Source organism: Lithobates pipiens, unplaced genomic scaffold (assembly GCF_037356315.1).
Source record: "Lithobates pipiens isolate NorthernLeopardFrog02 unplaced genomic scaffold, aLitPip1_a1.2 Scaffold_6, whole genome shotgun sequence".
Lineage (NCBI taxonomy): Eukaryota > Metazoa > Chordata > Amphibia > Anura > Ranidae > Lithobates > Lithobates pipiens.
In genome coordinates, this window is record NW_027507881.1 from 3,569,153 (window position 1) to 3,592,418 (window position 23,266).

General features: G+C 45.1%; 1 protein-coding gene across 1 annotated transcript in view; it reads right to left on the reverse strand.

Annotated features, from left to right (window-relative positions):
- The window catches only part of LOC143958247 (vomeronasal type-2 receptor 26-like), a 93,948-nt gene that overhangs the window by 53,348 nt on the left and 17,334 nt on the right, over positions 1-23,266 (reverse strand). The window lies entirely within an intron of this gene.

Here is a 23,266-nt window from a genome sequence, read left to right on the forward strand (position 1 = left end):
ATTGATTCACAACAGTACACGATACATCAATATAAAATCATCGTCTATACAGCGTAGTAAGATCAAAAATTTAAAGCGGGATTCCGCTGACCTATCGTTTTTTTTTTTTTTCCTGTGTCATTGTAATTCGTTTGTCATGTAATTCTAGTACTCACTACTTGTAGTTTTATTATAATAATAATAATAATAATACATTTTATTTATAATGCACTTTCCATCAAAAGACCTCAAAGTGCTACATAATTACAATAAAAACAAACAAACCGCTTAATTTACAAAACATTTGCTAAAAAGAAAAGTCTTCAACCCCTTTTTAAAATTTTCAGTAGACTGAGGACGCGTACACACGGGCGGACTGTTCGCCCAACTTTGTCCGCTGAACAGTGTTTGGGCGGACAGTCCGCTCGTGTGTGGGCTTTCAGCGGACAGTTTCAGCGGACAGTTGGACGGACAAGGTTTTTCGGAATTTCCGAAAAACTGTCCGCTGAAACCTTGTTTGAGCAAACAGTCTGCCCGTGTGTAGGCTTGTTCGTCAAACAAAGTTGCGCGCATGCTCAGAAAGGATTTTCACGCCGAAAGCTATAATGCAGTGTATAGGACGTCGTATTTTCCGTCCCGTCGTACGTGCCGTTCACGTCATCGCGCACGGTTTCAGCAAACTGTTCGTCCGTCGTGTGTGGCCATGTCCGTCCATGCTAAGTTTGAGCGGACTGTTTGCCGAAACTGTTGGATGGACAAAGTTGGGCGAACAGTCCGCGCGTGTGTACGCGGCCTGAGAAACCCTCAGACTATCAGGCAAAGCATTTCACAGACGTGGGGCAGCAGCACAAAAAGCCCTATCTCCCATGGTTTTCAACCTAGTTTTTGGAACCTCTAAACAATTCAAATTAGTTGAGCGAAGGGAACGCGGTAGATTTTGCAATCTAAGAAGTTCCTTAAGATAAGGTGGAGCTTGTCCATGTATGCATTATTCTCCCCGGCTTGCCGATTTCTTGCGCAAATGTAAGTTATAAAACTTCCTCCCGGCTGTTTCTATTTTGTTTTTGGGCATTTGAAGCCCACAAGCATTTAGTTCCGGGATGCGGTGAATGCTGTGCTCCCAGCATTCACCGCTCGATCCTGCGCATGCTCATTGACACCAGCGAGCAGCGCCGTAAGATTTTGGGTTGCCATCACAACGGGCGGCGGTAGAAGGAAGTTCCCGCCCTGTTGTGATGGCAACCAAATAAATACTTGCCTGCCCACTTCTAAAATGGCTTTTTAGGACACGTCCTCGTCACGTGACCGGCGTCTTGGTTCTGAAATCTCACGATATTTCAGCATGACGCCGTTCCCCACTAATTCCTGGGAAGGCTCTAATAAAGCTCCCAGGGGGCTTTGCGAGGCCGGGGAAAGGTGATAAACATGCCTACTCCCATGGGAGGAGAGCCCGGAAGTCAGGAAACGAATTACTACTAAAAGGTAATTACGGCATTATTATTTTTTTTAAAGGTCATTTGAGCATCTATGGTCCTAAGGGAATTTAATTATATCAACTTGAAAAATTTAGTACAAGACCGCTTTAATTGCTGGTCAAGGGAGTCCCAACATGTTTCGCCATTACAATGGCTTCTTCAGGGGAACCAATTTTTGACCCAAGAGGAGACGAACAGAAACTGTGAATAATGACAAAATAAACAAACAATTGTTATACAGAATAGAGTATACGAATACTACCTGGTCCTTAATCAAGGTACATATCTATATATGAATACTAAATTAGAGAGTAATCAAGTTTGAAAAAAATTATTTGTATTTAATAAAGAAAAAATCTAAAACTTAAACTTAAAAAAGTTCTTCAGCTATTTGTTACATGTTGTGCAGCAAATCACAATGATCTGCATCCACAAATTATATGCAGAGTATGAAGAAACTAGTCTTGCTTCTGTTGCTGAAGGGGCCTGCGGCACACGTTGAGGCACATCATGCAGCAGGCTCTTCCAACAACCAAAGAGGCCGATCAGATAAGTGTAATCTTTCCATTTATAACTCTACAAGAAAACAACTAAAAAATCTGATCTTACATATAACATCTCACTAAACTGTATTAATTAATGTTGCATTGTTGAATGATTCCTCAGCTGTAATGTCATACACAGCGATGATGCCGTGAGTGCCTGTGTAGTAACTAGATGTGATAGTTCGAAATCTTTCTTGGCTGGCTGTATCGCTTATCTGAACGTTAAAGTGATACTAAAGGTTTTTTCTTAAATAACAAAGCTGTCATACTTGCCTGCTCTGTGCAAGGGTTTTGCACAGAGTGGCCCTGATCCTCCTTTTTTTGGAGTCCCCCAGCAGAGCTCCTGGCTCCTCCCCTCCATCAGGTGCCCCCTCAGAGAAGTGTTTTCCCCTTCCATTGACACAGACAGCAGGACTCAGCCCCACCCCCTGACTCCCACGTCACTGAATATGATTGACAGCAGCGGGAGCCAATGGTTATCATTCTATCCAATGAGGACCGGAGACAGCAGCTGGAGCTGCTGGGCTCACCCTCAAGGCTGGAACGATAGGGTTCAGGTAAGTAAAAGGAGGGATCTGGCGGGCTGCTGCAGTACAGGAGGTTTTTCACCTTAATGCATAGAATGCATTAGGGTGAAGAACCTTGACAATTTAGAACACCTTTAATTGTTTTCCCATCTAATTCTATAGTCCTGATTTTAAAATCCAAATCAATTGTACTGATGTAACTTTCTGTGTATGTGTCATCTGCAAACCTAAGCAAAAGGCAAGATTTCCCCACCCCAGAGTCTCCAATCAGAAGCAATTTGAATAAACAGTCATACTCAGGATACATGCTGGACATGTCACTGCCCTCTCCACCGCTTCTGCAGAATTACAACACACCAAACACCGGAGACCCGCTGCCTTGCCAAGCAAGCCCAGCTCCCAGGGGACAAATGGAAATTAAACCGGTGGACTGGACCTCCATGAAAGGTTCCAGTGACAAACCTACGATCTAATAATAAGAACAAATTCTTCCCCACAGCAGCCCGGGAACTTCCTCCCAAATACCAGCACAGCCCCCATAAGCCTGAGCTCTTTGTAACCCTCAGTAAATGTGGTATTACATACATGATTACAGCCATCAGTGAAAGCTGATAATATGACATTAAGGGAGAAATTCATGAAAACTGGAGCAGCCAGAATCTGGAGTATCTGTGCATGGCAATCAATCGGCCTCTATCTTCAGGTTGTTTAGTTAAGCTTTGAAGATTAAAGATAGAAGCTGACTGCAAGACTGATTTTTAATTTTAGCTGGGGTTGGACATAGGGTGACCAAGTGTCCTGGATTGCCCAGGACAGCCGCGCATTTTGCAGGTCTGTCTTGGGGCCAGGGCACCTTTATTCCGGGACAACAATACAGTGTCCCAGAATGAAATTGACACAGCCACCCTAACGAAGAGCCGATAATAGAATGTTTCACTCCTTTCCCTCCTATGTGGCAATCAGGATGCAATAAAAGCTGGTTGTTAAGGATCGAGACCTGAAATCAGGCTGCGGCGTCCTTAACAACTGGTCATCAGCTGTCAATGGGCTTCCCCACTGACAGCTGAATAATAAAAAAAAGTTACAAAAAATGGTGTGGGGTTCCCCCTCTAGTCCATACTAGACCCATGCATGCACATGAGCACAGACATTCGCATATTCATGCATCTGTGCCCAAAAAAACGGGCACCTGCACGACCGTGCATGCATATTTGCCTTTGCCTTGGAACTTCTGCTGCGCTATGGCCAGCACGTCCCTGGCATTGCCCCCTCCTTATGGTCAACCTCCGGGTGCCCAATTGGCTTTCTTTCTGTGGGTGACTGAGGAAGAAAGCATGTATAAATTCCTTGGCATAGACATTTTTTTCAGGTTCCCATAAGTTCTTCTCCGGTTTGTAACCCTTCCATGTATTTAAGCACTGTAGCTGATTCCTCCTTTTCCTACATTCCAGAATAACTTCTATTTCATATTCCTCATCCCAATTTACATGTATAGGTTCAGGTGGCCCAGAACCTCTGTCTGGGATGGAATCTGGCACTGCAGGTTTTAAAAAAGTGAGACATGGAATACCAGCTTAATATTAAACGATTCTGGTAATGATAATTCCTATGATACCTTGTTAAGTTTCTTCTTCAAATGACCCCACAAACTTGGGTGCAAGTTTCTTCAAGGGACAAGCCAACTGGAGGTTTGATGTAGACAACCACACTAGGTCACCCATCTAGAGATTCAGTTCCACCCTTCTCTTCCTGTCAAAAGCTTTCTTGTTATCTGCATGGGCTTTAGACATTGCTTCTGATAGTAAATTATTATTACAGCTGAGGAAGTCCACCATGCTCTGAACAGTTGGAACTGTGGATTCAGGGCAGGGCTGGCCCTATCATGGGTCCCAGTGGGTCCATTGGACCCAGACAGCACTTTGAGAGGGGCAGCAAATTGAATCACTGCTGACTCTCCTTCTCTTCTATTTACCCAGCAAATTGAACGACCAAAATTTTTTTCCAGCAGTTTTGTGTGTCATGATGACAACTGCACCCTAAGCCTCTCCACCTGCCCCTATACTACCCTCGCCCACCCCTATACTGCCATAGCTTTCCTATACACTACACTAGCCTGTCTATATACTACCCTAGCCTGTCCCTATACTGCCCTAGCCTGTCCCTATACTGCCCTAGCCTGCCCATATACTGCCCTAGCCTGCCCCTATATTGCCCTAGCCTGCCCCTATACTGCCCTAGCCCACCCCTATACTCCCTAGCCCACCCCTATACTGCCCTAGCCCACCCCTTGGAATTGAACATTATGGTATGTCATATAATTTTGCATATAGACAAGATACTGTTGCATGTCATCCTTGGACCCAAGCAGCACAATATCTTAGGCCAGCCCTGATTCAGGGACAAAGTCAGGCAAAAAAGACAGATGAAAGCCATAGTTGGCAAAGACTGGGGACTGGCCAGTAGCAAATGGCTGGAATTGTTATATGAAAACTTTGCCAATGGTAGTAATGATGCCCAATTGTCCTGGATGAATTATGTGAAACATCTGATGTACTGTTCAAGTGTATAAATGGTCCTCTCTGTCTGTTCATGGGTCTGTGGGTGATAAGCAAAGGATAAGGATAATTAGATTTTTCAAGACTTCACATAAGGCTCTCCAGAAGCATGAAGTGAATTGCAACCCCACATCAGAGATTATATTTGCAGGGATCCCATGCAGGCTCACGATTGACAAAAACCCAAGCATTCTCTATGGCAATGGGCCATTTTGGACAGTCAGTCCATTTTGGACAGTCAGTCCTCGATCACGAGGCTTCAAAACAGACACTTGCACACTTTCTGGTGTGGTATATTTTATCTTCTTGCCACAGCAGTCCTTCTTTAGGCACCAATGCAACTCTAGGAGGACTGGAAACACCCACAGAGGCTGGTTTAATATGTGAGATCAGTTTGCAATAGGAATTGGCCCGAATTACCCCCTGTTCGGCTCGCACCAGAACTTTCGAACATCGCAAAAGTTTGGAACCAAATAATGAATCCCATTTAAGTCTGTGGGACCCGAACATGAGAAATCAAAAGTAAACATTTTGAAAGCTTATATGCAGGTAATTGGGCATACAATGGTTATGGGGGTCTGGGTACTGGCCTGGGGATATGTATTAATGAAAATAAAGTTTGTAAAGAACATTTCATTTCATTTTTAAATGAGCAGAAATGTATTGATTCTTAAAGTGAAAGCTGAAAATTCCTTTCAATATAGTGCCTGGGATGTCCCCTTAGTCTACATGTAAAGTGGCACATCTTTACTGTGTATAGCAGCTGATAAAGTAAAAATTGCATTTATAAAGCCACAGAAATTATTATTATTATTATTATACAGTATTTATATAGTGCCAACAGTTTGTGCAGCACTTTACAAAAATGACATTTTCTCTGCACGCTTTCTCTATTTGGTAAGCAATGGCTTGGAGAGCTAGTCTGTATGCTGAAACAACAATGTTGTGCACTGGGAACAAGGTTCAATTTTTTGGGATAAATTCTGGTGTCTTTTCCACAGACTTTGGATAGAAGTAACGGGTGCTGAAAAATTGAGCTTTGGGTGTTGGTGGTGCCTTAACACTGTAACCCTATAAGAGGTACTCTTGGCCTTGCTGTCAAAAATGGCAATGATAAGCACATGTCTAACAGGCGTGGAAAAATTGGTCTTTGGAAGTTGTGGCGCCTTCACATCATAACCCTATAGAGGTACTCTTGGTGAAAGCAAGAATTGGCCTTGCTGTCAAAAATTGCAATGATGGGGGGCGTGGCTTGGAGCTCGGAGCGGATGGCAGCAGACTAGGTGAGCTCCGCTAAACCCTCAGCCCCGACAGCACGTTTACCACCGTAACCACCGGCGAACATGAGCAGGCTCACCCGCCACAACTCAGGCAGCCGCTCGAGCCGTCCCACACCGACCTCCGGAGCCAGGAACATCCCGGACATTTTCAAATCACAGCCTCGCCGCACTAAGGCCTTGCCCAAGATGGCGCTGCCTCGTGGAGAGGACGAGCTCAGTGATGATTCACAATCCGCTTATGAGGAGGAGGTAAGGGAAGCGCAAGCCGAGCACCCCCTTACACTGACTGACATGATGAAAATAGCGGCGGACATAAAGGGCACATTTTCATCCGCTATTACTGAGCTGAAGGCAGACATTCTCTCCATATCAGAGAAGCTGGAGGGGGTGGAGAGGGCAGGCTCCAAACGGGACAAAGCTATCACGCGCCTGGAAAGAATATCAGATTCCCACACAGCCCATCTCATTGCGATGAACAGGCAATTAGAGGACTTGGATAACAGGGGGAGGAGGAACAACGTTAGGGTGAGAGGCATACCGGAATCGGTGGAGCCCGATAACATCCCCTCCACCCTTCAATATGTATTCAACGACCTACTAGAGAGACAAACCGACACGCCAATAGACTTTGTTCGGGCACACCGTGCCCTGAGGGCGCGACCCGCGGATACAGCACCACCGAGGGACGTAATATGCTGTCTCTCTGACTTCAAGCTGAAGGAAGACATTATGGCCAAAGCAAGGAATGCTGCACATATTTCGTTTAATGAAACTGAACTTTCAATTTTTCAAGACCTCTCGCCCATAACTCTGAGTAACAGGCGTGCGCTGCGTCCCCTGCTGGAAGCCCTACGCAAGCAAAATATCCCATACAAATGGAAGTTTCCCTTTGCTCTACATGTCACTTTCATGGGCAGGCAGCTGTTCTTACGCACACCGGATGACTTACCGGATTTTTGCCAGGCAGTTCAAATTCCACCGATCGATCTCCCGGATTGGTACAAGGACTTTCACTATGCCCCAGCAACTCAGCCCTCACCGGATTCCCCCAATTCCACGCCCTCTAAGCCCCCACACAAGAAGGGGAAGTTCCAGAGGTTGCCGACACCGGGCCGGAGCACCACACCCAGGCGCTCCTCCGCTCCGAGGGCCTTACAGATGAATCCACCTCAGGAAGGATGAACGGTCGGTAAGAAGAACTCTTATATCACCCTTAGGATCTTATAGGCGGTTGTGCTTGGAATGGAGTCGTGGTCCGAACGGCCCTCCTTCTCTTCTTTTGTACATCGTTCGTTGGTTCGCTTCGTACCCAGTTTATACCTTTAAGTTGTTGCGGTACCTACATGTTTTTTCGGACCTTGCACGGACGCGCCCCTGCGATGGATCGAACGGATCAGCCGATCGATTTCTATGCCTCCTTCTTTGTTGCGGTGTCTACTTGCTTCTTCGGAACTCACACGGACGCGCTCCTGCTACAGACCGGGCAGACCGTCCGACCGGTTGTTATGTTCCCCTCTACCTTTTTACTCACCACAGGAGGACAATGGTTGGCATGTAGCTGTGACCGAACTGCTTTATTCTAGATAAGTACTAACACTGTGGTATAAGGTTTCTCTTTTTACACCCAATGAATGGGTTGGTTACGGTTGTTAATTTTATTATGCACGAATATAATTAAGCTTCATATTAAGGGGCTGGGGGGATGCGGAGAATGATTGGCAATTGCAGACGGATTAATCCCCCCGGGTTGACTGGGTTTCTGTCTGTTGGCATTGCTTTGAGTGCTCTCCCACTTCCCCCGCAAGGGGTATCGTGGAGTGGTACCCTGGGCGGCTTCACTGGGGCTCTCTTCTGCCCTGGGGACTGTCGCTGGGGGGGCCAATCTACGGCCCCACTTCTAGATTTTGCCTCTGGGGGCCACCCCCCTGGAGGTTGTTAACTGAATTTTCTTGACCCACTCTCTTGGTGTCAGTTAGTGGGCTTCTCTACCCCCCTTCTCCCCCACTTCCTTCCCTCTCCCCTTCCCTCTCTCTCCCCCCCTCCCCCCCTCTCTCTCCCACCCTCTCTCTCCCCTCAATCCCTCGTGCCTCTCTTGGCCTCCCCTAAACCCACTCCCTTACTTGTTCCTATTCTGTTCTATTCCCTCTTCTTTCCCCTTCCTCCTCTATCTATTACATAATGATCTACTCTGCTCTAGGCCAGAACCTGACTGTGGTTTCACACAATGTGCGCGGTCTCAATATACCGCATAAAAGAACGCAACTGCTCCGCCACTTGAGGAAGGGGAGGCCGTCCTTCGTGTTTCTGCAAGAAACCCATTTTAGGGCTGATTCCATTCCTAAAATGACTGACAAATTTTTCCCTAAAGCCTTTCATGCGGCTAACCCTGACTCGAAGACTAAAGGGGTCTTGATACTGTTAGGGAGAGACTCTGGATTCGAGCTCATACAGCAGCTGGCGGATCCGGGGGGACGGTACCTATTCCTCAAGGGCACAGTCGGGAAGCTCCCTGTTACGTTAGCATGCGTTTATTTTCCAAATACAGCACATGTGAGTTTTTGCCAAACCATGATTGATGAACTTGCTGGGTTTGCCGCCGGGTGCATAATCCTGGGTGGGGATTTCAATGTTCCGTTGGATCCCCTCCAGGATACCTCGGACGGCAAGTCCGCTATCACTTATCGTAAGCTCAAAAAGATTAGAACTATCTTGAACTCTCTAACATTGGCGGACTCATGGCGAGTTTTGCACCCACTGGACAGAGATTACACCTACTTTTCCACTGTACACGACAAGTATACCCGTATCGACTTTCTATTTGTGACACAAAGGGACTTGAACAACCTTAAAGAGGCGCATATCGGGACGAGATCGATCTCGGATCACGCACCGATATCTTTGAACCTCGCATTACAACCTTCACGCCCACAGTCGAGCGGCTGGAGACTTAACCCAACATTACTGACGGATCCTACAATCCTAGACCAGATTTGAGAAACTATACAACACTACTTTAGAGAGAACACCACCGAGGATGTTTCCCATTTAACTATATGGGAGGCACACAAGTGCGTTCTCAGGGGCAGGCTGATAGGCTTGGCGGCACAAAAGAAAAGAGCGACGGAACAGGATTTGAAAGAGGCTTTTATAAAAGTGAGGGATTTAGAAGCTCAACACAAACGATCGAGGGCGGTTGCTCGGGCTGATGACCTGCTTATTGCGCGCAAGGCGCTCCAGGATAAACTGGACTTACAGGCTAAACGGATATTATTTTTTCGGCGAGGATTCTTTTATGAACACGGGAACAAAAATGGCAAATTTTTGGCACGAGCTTTGAGGGGCGTACGGTCTTCCAACACCATTATCCAGATCAGAAACAAGGAAAACAGGCTAATACACGACACGGAAGGCATTGCGGCGGAATTCCATAGGTTTTACTCTAAGCTTTACAACATTCCACCCTCGCATAAACCGGCGACGGTGGAAGGGCCGAGATGCGCGATCATAGACCAATATCTACGTAACAGCGGCATGCCAGGCCTATCAGTGGACGACACTACAGAACTTGATAAACCCATTGAGGAATCGGAACTAATCCGGGCTATTAAATCTTTGAAAACGGGCAAGAGTCCGGGCCCAGATGGTTTTTCCGCTATTTACTATAAGACCTTTATACCCTTATTGACGAAGCCATTGCTCCGCGCTTTAAATTCCCTCTCAGCACACCAGGAACCCTCACCTTCCTTTAATTTAGCGCACATCACAGTGCTCCCTAAACCTGGGAAAGACCCCAACTCCTGCTCCAGTTACCGACCGATTTCGTTGCTCAATTTAGACATAAAGCTCTTATCGAAAATTATTGCTACCAGGTTGAACACTCTGCTACCCGAACTAATCGGGCCGACACAGGCGGGTTTTATGCCAGGGAGGGAGGCGCGGGATAATGTGGTTAAGGCGATAAACCTTCTCCATTGTATTAGGGGGGATGCTGTCGAGGGCCTTCTCCTGTCTACGGACGCGGAGAAGGCCTTCGACAGAGTGGCATGGGACTTCATGTTTGCAGTATGCAGGTGGGTGGGTTTCCAACCAAAATTGATGGCCTGGATCTCTGCACTCTATCGAAGCCCGACGGCCCGGCTCAAAATCAATGGAACCCTGTCGGAACCAGTACTTATACGAAACGGCACGCGTCAAGGGTGCCCTCTATCCCCTATATTATTTATCCTAGCATTGGAACCCTACATCCGCACAATCAATGCTAATCCGTCGATCAAGGGCCTTACATTGGGACAAACGCAATTTAAAATAGCCGCTTACGCGGATGATCTCCTATTTGTCATAACCCAACCCCACACTTCAATCCCTAACCTCTTGAAGGAATTTGAGCTATTTGGATACATCTCCAACTTTAAAATTAATTACGAAAAATCTGAGGCTCTGAATATCTCCCTTAACTCTACCCGCCTGCTGTCTGCCAAATCTAACTGCCCCTTCAAGTGGGTAGACCACAGACTTAAATACCTGGGGATCTGGCTAACACCCGACCTGGACAACCTTTATGTACAAAATTTCCAACCCCTCCTAAATGAACTTCGCACAGATCTTCATGACTGGCACCGTCACCCACTGTCATGGTTCAGAAGGGCGGCGGCGGTCAAGATGACGGTTTTGCCACGGGTACTGTACCTTTTCCACACTCTGCCCATCAAACTACCTAGGCGGTTTTTCGCACATCTGACAGCGCTAATAAGGGACTTCATATGGGCCGGGAAGAAACCCTGAATTAGCTTATCGACCTTGACATTGCCAAAAGTTAAGGGGGGGATTAATCTACCGAACTTCAAATATTACTACTATGCGGCACACCTGGTTCGTATTCTGGACTGGAATTGCCATGCAGCATCCAAAGACTGGGTGGGACTGGAGGGCCGAATGACAGAGACTCCCTTGCGGTTTCTGCCTTGGGTCACCAGGGAGGCCCGTTCGGCCTCACTGTCCTCACACCCCCTGATAGGGCCCACCCTGGAGGTCTTTGGAGAGGCTTCACGCCAATGTGGACTGGCCTCCGATCCGGGCCCTTTGACACCCTTAGCCCACAACCCTAGCTTTGCATCAGGACACACTACAGTTTCGTTCCTGCACGGAAATGATGGGACGCCTGTGACAATAGCACACTGCGTAGAGGCAGGCAAGCTTAGGTCTTTTCAGGACCTCTCTAGAGACTTAAGAGCAAAGCATTTTACGCACTGGCAATACCGACAACTGCACGACTTTGTACACTGTCCGACTAACAGACCGCATGTTTTGAGGGAACAGACATGGTTTGAGCAACTATGCATCACGGGAGAACCGGTTCGGAAGGCGACCTCTCTGATTTACAGTTGGTTACAGGCGACCAGGACAGACCACTCGACCAAACATAAACGAGACTGGGAGAGGTTCCTCTCCACAACCTTCACTGATGAGCAGTGGAAACATGCCTGCATATTGGCACACAAGTGCTCCATAAGCACTAGTTCCCAAGAAACAGCATACAAGGTCTTGTCAAATTGGTATTTTACACCAGTCAGACTTAGCAAATGGTATCCAGGCACGTCAGAACTCTGCTGGAGATGTGGAGGGGCAGGGGGTGATATGATACATATTTGGTGGGATTGTCCACAGTTGCGGAGTTTCTGGATTGAGATCTGTGCACAGATCAGGGCCATCACCGAAACCAAAATTACTCTCACACCTGAGTGCTGCTTGCTCCACATCTCCAACTACTCTCTGGGCAGGTACAAAAGATCAGTGGTACGCCATATGCTGAATGCGGCTAAGACAATCATTCCTCGGCACTGGAAATCGCCTCACCCCCCTTCACTGCGGGAATGGCTCTTAGAAGTAGACTTCCTATATAAGCTAGAAGAAACCGTGGCGATGGCCTCGGAAAAAAACGATAAATTTCACACACTATGGAGACCCTGGTTTATTTTTAAACTTACAGATGGTTATGCAAAACTCTGTACTGGTTGATTTGTGATAATCAGCCCGTCTAACTATATCTCTGTCTAATTGTAAATGTGATTTTACCGAAGCTGGCTATTATGATGTACGAATATGCAAAATGGTATCTCTGTCCACCCCTCGGGTTCGGGGCCAATGGAATTGGTACCCCTCAAACTACCCCCCCCCCCCTCTATCCCCTATCCTCCTGTCTTGATCCTTTACTTCCCTCTTCTAACCCTTTTTCAGACACTTCAAAAATTCCTACCCCCACAAATGAAAATATTATTTTGTACGAGTTTCAGGGGGTTTTTGACTTTGACACTGATGTTTTATGTTAAGGTTCCCGCTTCTATGGAGACCTTCCTATGGCTTGTCTTTCTTATGTACCAACTCTTAACACTGGATTGTGCGGTGCTCTATAGCGGACTTATGTAATAGAACAACATGTTTTTCCTTTTTTCAATGCCCTGTGGGCTGAATGTTGATGGATATACTTGTTCTTTTCCTGCAATGTATCAAGCTGTCAATTGTTCAATAAACTATATTGTTCAAAAAAAAATTGCAATGATATGCACCTGTCAAACAGGTGTGGAAAAATTGGTCTTTAGGTGTTAATTGTGCCCATGAAACCTATACCAAAAACATTCTTCCACATGAAATCAACACCCACAACGCTAGGCAGCCTAAAAGTCCTGCAGAGATTCCACATCCTAAAAACACTTAATCGGCGACATCAGTATCAGGGGCTTCATAGCTGCTGGTAATCCAGGACTGATTCATTTTGATAAAAGTCAGATGGTCCATGGAGTCTGTGGACAGAGGTGTTCTATTATCAGTAACAAAACCTCCAGCAGTACTGAATGCCCATTAAGAAAGCATGCTGGATGCAGTGTAGCCCAGCAGCTCAATTGCATACTGGGCAAGTTCTGGTCAGTGGTCTAGGAGCCAGGATTAGCCACTTTGGCAGCTGCAGGGGACTGCACACTAGTCTCTGCTTGACAAAGGATGAGGAGAATAAGGAGGATGGGAGCGGTTTAGTAGGCCAGTCCACAAGATCCAATGCAAGCTGTGGCTGGATAGCACAGGCAACATCACTAAACAGAGGAAATGATGGCGTGCCTGAGGAATGACCACATCTACCTTTGCCTGTGGACACATACGCTGCTGCCCCCCTTACAGTGCCATAGTAACGTCTGCCTCTCCTTGTTGTCCCCCAGACATAATGGGGCAGTGCTTATTAACAAAATGCATCAAAGATGTGGAAATGTGTACGTGGATGCACTTTAATTAATGGAAAGTGATGTTTTGTGCACTTTAATTTAAGTACTCACTACACAGACATACTCCATGTATACACTATAATATACTGCAATATACTGCTTCAAACATGCAGAAATGCGGCATCAAACTTGCAGTAATTCACAGAACTATATGACATTAAACTTTCAGTAATGCTATGACATATAGGGCCTTAGCATTATATCGTGGTAAACGTGCAGTGTCGCATAGAACTATATGGCGTTAAACTTGCAGTAACGCTATGATATATATGGAGTTAAACTTGCAGTAATGCAAAGAAATATACTAAACGTATTTTAAACATGCAGTAACATAAGAACTATATGGCGGTTAATTTGCAGTAACACAATTAAATATACTGCATTAAACTTGCATTAAACGTGCAGTAACACACAGAAATATGTGGCATTAAACTTGCAGTAACGCACAAAACTATATGGCGTTAAACTTGCAGTAATGCAATGAAATATACAGTGTTAAACTTGCAGTAAGCAGCGGTGGTTGCCGGTAGCGGCATAGACAATCATGTCCACTCTCCCGGATGCCTGGCTGCTGAGTGAGTGGAAGATGGCTCCCACTCAACTCCATAGCACTGATTGGCGGAAGCGACATCAAACATCACTTCCGCCCAATGCTCTTAAAGGAGACTTTTTTAAATGTTTCTAAATCTGGGTCTTTTTGACCCCATACCTCATATTTAAGAGATCCTGTGATGCTTTTTTTCTTTTACAAGTGATGTTTACATTCCTTGTAATAGGAATAAAAGTGACCCAATTTTTTTTTTTTTAAAGGACAGTGTAAAAAAAAAAGTAACGCATAATTGAATAGCACCCACATATGAAAGCGGTGTTCAAAACACACATGTGAGTTATCACCACGATCCTTCGAGTGAGAGCAATAATTCTATACCTAGACTTCCTCTGTAACTCAACACTGGTAGCCTGTAGAGATTTTTAAACGTCACCATAGAAATTTTTAAGGGTAAAAGTTGCCATTCCACGAGCGGGCGCAATTTTGAAGCATGACATGTTGGGTATTTACTCAGTATTACATTATCTTCACAGTATAAAAAAAAAAAAAATGTGGCTAACTTTACTGTTGTCTTATTTTTTCATTAAAAAGGTGTATTTTTTCCAAATAAAGTGCGCTTGTAAGATTGCTGCTGTGCCAGAGAGCATTGCAATGACTGCCATTTTATTCTCTAGCATGTTAGAACCCCCAAAAATTATATATTTTTTTCTAAGTAATTTTCTAGCAAAAAAAATGATTTTAACTTGTAAACAGCGAGTCTGAAAAATAGGCCAGGTCCTCAAGTGGTTAAACTTGCAGTAACGCAATTAAATATACAGTGTTAAACTTGCAGTAACACACAGAAATATATGGCATTAAACTTGCAGTAACGCACAGACCTATATGACGTTAAACTAGCAGTAATGCAATTAAATATACGCATTAGGCTGGGTTCACACCAATGCGAATTGGAATGCGGCTTACACCACATCCACTTTGCATATTTAAAAATCTATTAGTTTGAATGCGTCTGATTCACACATGCATGTTGCATTCACACTTCGCATATTCTTCAAAGGGAACACATCTGATTCGCAGATGCATTCCGTTGTGAACAGGCGTTCTATCCCCCTCCTCACTACACCTCCCCCTCTCCCCACTCAGCTGATCCTCACCTACAGTACAATGGAGAGGAACCACTGAACAGCTGTTTTTTCTCTTAACAGAGAAAACGGAGCTGGAATTCACACCAGACTGGTGAGAATCCAGCCTCAATCTTGCAGTAACTCACAGAAAAATATTGCATTAAACTTGCAGTAATGCAATGAAATATATGGCGTTAAATTTGCAGTAATGCACAGAATTATATGGTGGTAAATTTGCAGCGTTGCACAGACTTATAATGGCGTTAAACTTGCAGTAACACAATTAAATATACATTGTTAAATTTGCAGTAACGTACAGAACTATATGGTGTTAAATTTGAAGTAATGCAATGAAATATACAGCGTTAATCTTACAGTTACACACAGAAAAATATGGCATTAAACTTGCAGTAATGCACAGAAATTTACGGCATTAAACTTGCAGTAATGCACAGAAATATAGTATCTCACAATAGTGAGATTATCCCTCACATTTTTGTAAATATTTTATTATATCTTTTCATGTGACAACACTGAAGAAATTACACGTTACTACAATGTAAAGTAGTGAGTGTACAACTTGTATAACAGTGTAAATTTTCTGTCCCCTCAAAACAACTCAACACACAGCCATTAATGTCTAAACCGCCGGCAATAAACGTTAGTCCACCCTTAAGTAAAATGCCCAAGTTGAGCCCAATTAGCCCCGGTGTTATGTGACTCGTTAGTGTTACGAGGTCTCAGGTGTGAATTGGGAGCAGGTGTGTTAAATTTGGTGTTTTCGCTCTCACTCTCTGATACTGGTCACTGGAAGTTCAACATGGCAAAGAACTCTCTGAGGATCTGAAAAAAAGAATTGTTGCTCTACATAAAGATGGCCTAGGCTATAAGAAGATTGCCAAGAAAATGAAACTGAGCTGCAGCACAGTGGCCAAGACCATACAGCAGTTTAACAGGACAGGTTTAATTCAGAACAGGCCTTGCCATGGTCAACCAAAGAAGTTGAATGTACTTTCATAGCATCATAAAAAAAAAAAAGCGCCAAAGAAATCTAAATATTGATATAAGTAATTGATAATATGAAAATTGACAGCTGCAGTAAATAAAACTTTACAAGTGCAAAATGATACTGCTAAAGAAAATAACTATAATGTGCTAAGTGCCAAAAATGTTAAATAAATATCACATTTGAAACCAATGCGACTTTGGAAAATAATCGCTAAAAAGTCCCATGCAGATAGTTTGTTGCAAACATCAATAACCTAAAAGCAATAAGAGTTCCAAATCCAAAGTAAAGTGCTTGTGCTCTACAAAGTGGATAAGAATCCGTGCTTGATATGTGCTCACAAGACGGATGCCCCTACATAGTTGTGAACTCACCCCTCCAAGTGGACCAACTATTTCTAGTTTGGTCACACACACATGTGGGGCAGTCCCCGTGGATATTCTGTGGGTTGATGTGGTTTAAGATAATTGTTTCCTCATATGAATGGATGTAATAAAGAGTGTCTCATTCCTCCATGTACTAGCGATGTTGTGGTAGATGTTCCTCATAAAAATGGAAAAAAAAAAAAATGTAACAGATTATCACTACATTCACAAACTCAGAGTCATGGCAGGAAACTCAATTTAAAATCATCCACGGAGCTTACTACCCTTTCCACACCATCATGGCGAACTCTACCCAAGCACAATGCCCTTGGTGCACACAATACTTCACCGCTTATGGGAATGTTCAGCTATATCTGCTTTCGGAGCTCTGTGCTTGTATACATCTTTAGAGTCAACAATGTACAGCTCCCCAAAGACCCTCTACTGTGTTTATTTGGATGTTAAGCATCAGGGGGGTGCATGCGTGGAGTAGCCCTTGTACACACGGTCGGACAATCCGACAACCAAATCCGTCGGATTTTGTTTGACGGATTTTATCCGAAACTGTTGCATACACACGGTCGGACAAAGTTGTCGGAAAATCCGATCTTCAGAATGTGATGAGGTTATTTCGTTACGACGGGACTATGTTCAGGCTAGTAGCCAATAGCTTTGGTGTAGGAATTTGATCTGAGCATGCGTGGCACTTTGTGCAATCGAAATTCTCCACACATGATCGGAGTATGTCCGATCGGAGCATTTTGTTGGAAAATTTTACCAACAAGTTGGAAAACTTGGTCCGTCGGATACTCCGACGGAAACAGTTCGATGGAGACCACACACAGTCGGAATATCCGCCAAAACAGTCCGATCGGACACATTCCGTCAGAATCTCCGACCATGTGTACAAGGGCTAAGAACTCCACTCCGTGGAGGATAAAAGCTGCTGATGCATCTGAGGCTGCTGGCTATAAATACACCCATCTTCTCCCGCTAGTTCCCAGGAACCTGGAACTTCATTTTGACTACATAAATGGTGCTAGGAGGCAGCCACACCAAGGCTAATAATTCCTCCATTAAGGATATACAGCCACGAGCCGCAGCTAAAATTGTGCCGGCTCCTTCCTCCCTCAATGCCTCAGTGAGCTCACACAGGCAAATTCTACCACAGTCAGACTCCCCACATGAGTCAGACACAGAAAAAATCCTCTCAGGACTCCTCTGCTCCCCCAGCTCCTTTAAAACAATTTGAATGAATGCTCCATAAAGCACTGAAGCAGACATCTGAACATATAACTAACAACCTCACTAAGGAGATAAGAGCGCTCTCTCATCCCACCTCTTTTCCTGTGGCCTGCCAGGTTGTGTGCTTGGATATGGGTCTGGTATGAATTTTGGTGGGACCCCTACGCCATTTTTTTTTCAATTTTGGCACAGGGTTCCCCTTAAAATCCATACCAGACCCTTCGGGTCTGGTATGGATTTTGGGGGGACCCCTACGCCATTTTTTTAAAATTTGGTGCAGGGTTCCCCTTAAATTTCATATCTGACCCAAAGGGCTTGGCATGGATTTTAGGGGTACCCCCACACTTTTTTTTTTTTTATTTTGGTTTGGGGTTTCCATTAATACTCATACCGGACCCAAAGGACCTGGTAATGGACTGGGGGGATCCCATTCTCTTTTTTTCAATGAGTTTTATCTATTTTTCCGAGACTCGACAATTCATTGCAGCCGCAATCAGTTTTAAATGTAAATTTTTCCGTTAGAAATGTAATTTTGCTACGGTATTGTTCTAAACACGGGAAAAATGCACCACTTTACAGGCATACTATAGACACCCCCCAGGCACTATATTTAAAGGAATATTTCACTTTTATTGTTTCACTTTAAGCATTTAAAAAAATCACTGCTCCCGAAAAATCTGCCGTTTAAAAAAAAAAAAAGATTTGCATTGACCCATGTCCCCTGGGGCAGGACACAGGTCCCCAAATACTTTTTATGACAATAACTTGCATATAAGCCTTTAAAATTATCACTTTTGATTTTTCATGTTAGTGTCCCATAGACTAACGGTGTTCCGGCAGCTTTCTAATTTGCCGCAAACACCGCATATTGTTTTGACTCGAACGTCGGGTACATCCCTATATATATATCCGTCCAGGGTTATACACACCCAGATCAGCATTTCTGCAGCCTGTACAGCCAGGTATTCATGAGCTGCTGCCAATCAGCCATACAATCAACCACAGGCTCTGCAGCTGTTCACATGTGACCGCACATGGAGCAATTACCTACAGCAAGGGTTAGATGAGCGGCCTTGACAAAGAAGGGGAATTAATACAGGGATATACCTGTTTTGTGGTGTAATATTGGCACTTTTTCTGTGTGTTAAGGAAATCAACATCAAAATCTAGTAGCTCTTATGCCGTCCTGCCCCCATGCTCGCCACCCCTCCCCTTTCAAGCTGCAGAGAGGGGGGGTCACTCAGGGCAGTACCAGGATGAGGGGGCATATTGGTGGGTTAGCTCCACTGCCGTGGTCGGTTCATGGGATTCCTTGCCTGTGTTCCTGTCTTAGCATGTTCCTGTCAGTATCTTTCTGTCTTAGCATGTTCAGTCACAGAATGTTCTGTCATGATGGTTTGTCAGCAGGTGGTCATAGCGGTTCTGTCATTATGTTCAGTTACAGCATTTTATTTTCAAGTCATAATCATAGCTTCCTGCCATAGCGGGCCTGTCATAGTGTGTCACTGTCATAACGGGTGCTGTCATTCATGTTCAGTCATGACGTTCCAGTCTAGCGGGTTCAATCTAGCGGGGGCGTCCTAGCGTAGTCGGTCAGCGCGTCCAGCCTCAGCCTCTTGGTCATACCATGTCCACTCATAGCGTTCCGGCATTTCATAGCTTGTCATTCAAAGAATTTTCATTTGTAGCTTTTTCATTTGTAGCATTTTTATTTGTTGCATGTCATTTGTAGCATTTCATTCATAACATGTCATTGTAGCATTTTCATTTGTAGCATTTTCATTCGTAGCATTTTCATTCATAGCATGTCATTCGTAGCATTTTTCTGTCGTAGCGTTTCCTGTGTAGCTTATTTTTGTAGCATTGTCCTGTCGTAGCTTTGGTTGTAGCATTTATGTTAGCTAGTGCTCACATCCAGGGTCTGTCACGTCTACGAATCCATTCGGGCTGAGGTTTTGTTTTAATTGATAGTCGTCCCACAATCTTCTCACCAGTATACCATACGTCATATGATGCACGTTCATTTTATTACACTTGTACGACTACCCACCACGGTCTGTGAGTACACTAGCCCTGAGGGTTCAGTTTTGCTATCTGTCTCTGTTTTCTGTCGTAGCCTTTCATTCGTAGCATTCCTGTCGTAGTATTTTGTTCTTAGCAATTCTGTTAGCTAGTGCTCACATCCAGGGTCTGTCACATCTGTCACATACGGGCTGAGATTTCGTTTTTAATTGATTGTCGTCCCACGATCTTCTCGCCGGTATACCATACGTCATAAATGCATGCTCACCATTACACCTTTATTACTACCCACCATGGTCTGTGGGTACCTCAGCCCTGAGTGTTCATTTTTAATTACCTGTCTTGGCTCTGCAGGTTGCTGCATACTAGTGTTGAACTTTTGTTTTTTTTGGTCCCGAACAATTGACTGTGTATTCGGGTTCGGGTTCAGTGTTCGGTAATGTAATGGCGCTTTTTTAACAGCTACAGGGCAGCCAATTAACATTCGTTTAACTGGTGTGCCCTTAGAAGCCTTCACAGCCATGCCTACTAATGGCATGGCTGTGATTGGCCAATGCAGCATGTGACCCAGCCTCTATTTAAGCTAGAGGCACATTGCACAGCACGTCACTCTGCTTTAGATAGTGTAGCGAAAGGTTCCTGGCTGCTGTTAGGGAGAGAATAACATAGGAGTCTTGATTCAGAAATCTATTCTAATTAGTCAGCGATTTTACACTGCACTGAGAGAAAAGATAGACAGTGTAGGGCAAGGTTCCTGTTGGTGCTACCGTGTTTCCCCTAAAATTAGACCTAGTGTGATTGTCGGTGATAGCTGCAATAAAAGACCTACCCCCAAATAAGCCCTAGTTAAAGTCCTTGTAGGTCTTCTTTTCAGGGTAGGGCTTATTTTTGAGGAAACAGAGTAGGGCTTATTTGGGTGGTAGGGCTTATATTGCAGCCAACACCGACAATCACGCTAGGTCTTATTTTAGGGGAAACGGTATGAGAGAGAGAGAATTATGTAGGAGTCCAGATTCAGAAATCTATTCTAATAACTCAGCGATCTACACAGATTTACCTGGTTGGGTTGCAGTGCACAGTCTTTTTACACTGCCATGAGCCCAGTGCCAGAGAAAATCTAATTTTTTATCTGCAAGCTCAGTGCACCCGCACTGCATATGTTACTGTGCCATACACCCTGTACAATGTGAGTGTATTCTGCTCTTCCAAAAACACCCATTTAGTGCAAAAAAAATTTGCATTGTTTTCTGCATATGTGGAGGTGTGTGTTACTTGTGCTATTCTAAAAAAAAATTGTAGAGCAAAAACATTTTTTTTTGCATAGCATTTTCGCCATTTCTGCAGCTCTAAGATACACGTTTACATACTTACATGCTATTGCAAAAACACCCATTTAGTGCAAAAAAAACACTTTGCAGTGTTTTCTGCATATGTGGAGGTGTGTGTTACACAATTTATATATTTTTCTTCTATTGTGCTATTCAAAAAAAATTTTTTAGGGCAAAAACTTTTTTTTTGCATAGCATTTTCGCCATTTCTGCAGCTCTAAGATACACGTTTACATACTCTGGGTGTATTCTGCTATTGCAAAAACACCCATTTAGGGCAAGATCCTAAATTTGGAAAATATGAGGAGAACGTCAAAGAAGGGACGTGGCCCGGTCGTGGTGCTGCTGGTGAAGCTCCTTTTGCAGGGAGAGGACGTGGTCGATCTGTGCCAGCTACACGCACAAGTGAAACACCTTCCTCAGGTGCAAGTAGATGACAGAGCCTGCAGCGGTATTTGGTCGGGCCTAATGCGGCTGTACGAATGTTGAGGCCAGGACAAGTACAGGCGATAGTAGATTGGGTTGCTGACAGTGCCTCCGGTTCCTTCACATTGTCTCCCACCCAGTCTCCTGATGAAAGATCAGAGTTGGCACCTGCAGCCGGTGTCCATCAGTTTTTCACCTCACCCCCTTGCAAATCAGCCAAGCAGTCTGAGCCCCAAATCATGCAGCAGTCTCTTCTGATTTTTGATGACTCTGTTAGCAGGGTTTCCAAGGGTAGATAGAGTGCACTGATGCCCAACCACTTATATTTGAAGATGAGTACATGGGAGGGCCATCGCAGCACGTCTCGGATGATGACGAAACACAGGTGCCAACTGCTGCTGCTTTCGCAATTGTGCAGACTGACAAGGAAGGCAGGGGGGAAGACTGGGTGGAAGATGATGTGGAGGACGATGAGGTCCTGGACCCCACATGGAATCAACGTCATGCAGGTGACCAGTGTAGTTCGGAGGAAGAGGCGGTGGTCACACAGAGCCACCAGCACAGCAGACGAGGGAGCAGGGTGCAAAAGCGGAGCGTCCATCCCCTAGACAGTACGCCTGCTACTGCCCAATGCAGCAAGGGACCGAGCACACCAAAGCCAGGTCCAAGGAGTTCCCCAGCGTGGCAGTTCTTCAGACAAAGTGCCGATGACAAGAAACGAGTGGTTTGCACGCTGTGCAATCAGAGCCTGAAGTGAGGCATAAACGTTCTCAACCTGAGCACAACCTGCATGACCAGGCATCTAAATGCAAAGCATGAGCTGCAGTGGAGTAGACACCTCAAAAACCAAGAAAGGTCTCTGGCTCCTCCTGTTTCCTCTTCTGCTGCAGTCTCGGCCTCTTCATCCACCTCTTTAGTGACAGTGGCACCTGCCAACCCGCAAACAGAGGATCTGCCAGCAACACTACCACCTGGGTCACCAACCATCTCCACAATGTCCCATGGACGCATTCAGGTCTCTATCTCCCAAACACTGGAGCGGAAGAGGAAGTACCCCCCTAGCCATCCATGATCCGTGGCCCTTAATGGCAGCATTTCAAAATCCCTCGCCTTTGAAATGCTGTCATGCTGATGGCATTGACTGTCCCACAGTATGTCGTGCCCAGCCGCCACTACTTTTCCAGGCAAGCCATCCCTTCCCTGCACAACAAAGTGGGGGACAAAATCAGGTGTGCACTGCACAATGCCATCTGTGGCAAGGTCCACCTAACTATGGATGCGTGGACCAGTAAGCACGGTCAGGGACGTTATATCTCCCTAACAGCACACTGGGTAAATGCAGTGGCGGCTTGGCCTGAGGCGGATAGCAGTGTGGCGCATGTCCTTCCACCACCGAGGATTGCAGGGCGCTTCAGTTTGCCTCCTGTTGCTAACTCCTCCTACTCCGCTTCCTCATCCTCTACCGCCTCCTCATCCAGTCAGCGTAACACCTTCACCACCAACTTCAGCACAGCCAGGGGTAAACGACAGCAGGCAGTTTTAAAAGTTTCCTATTTGGGGGAAAAACCACA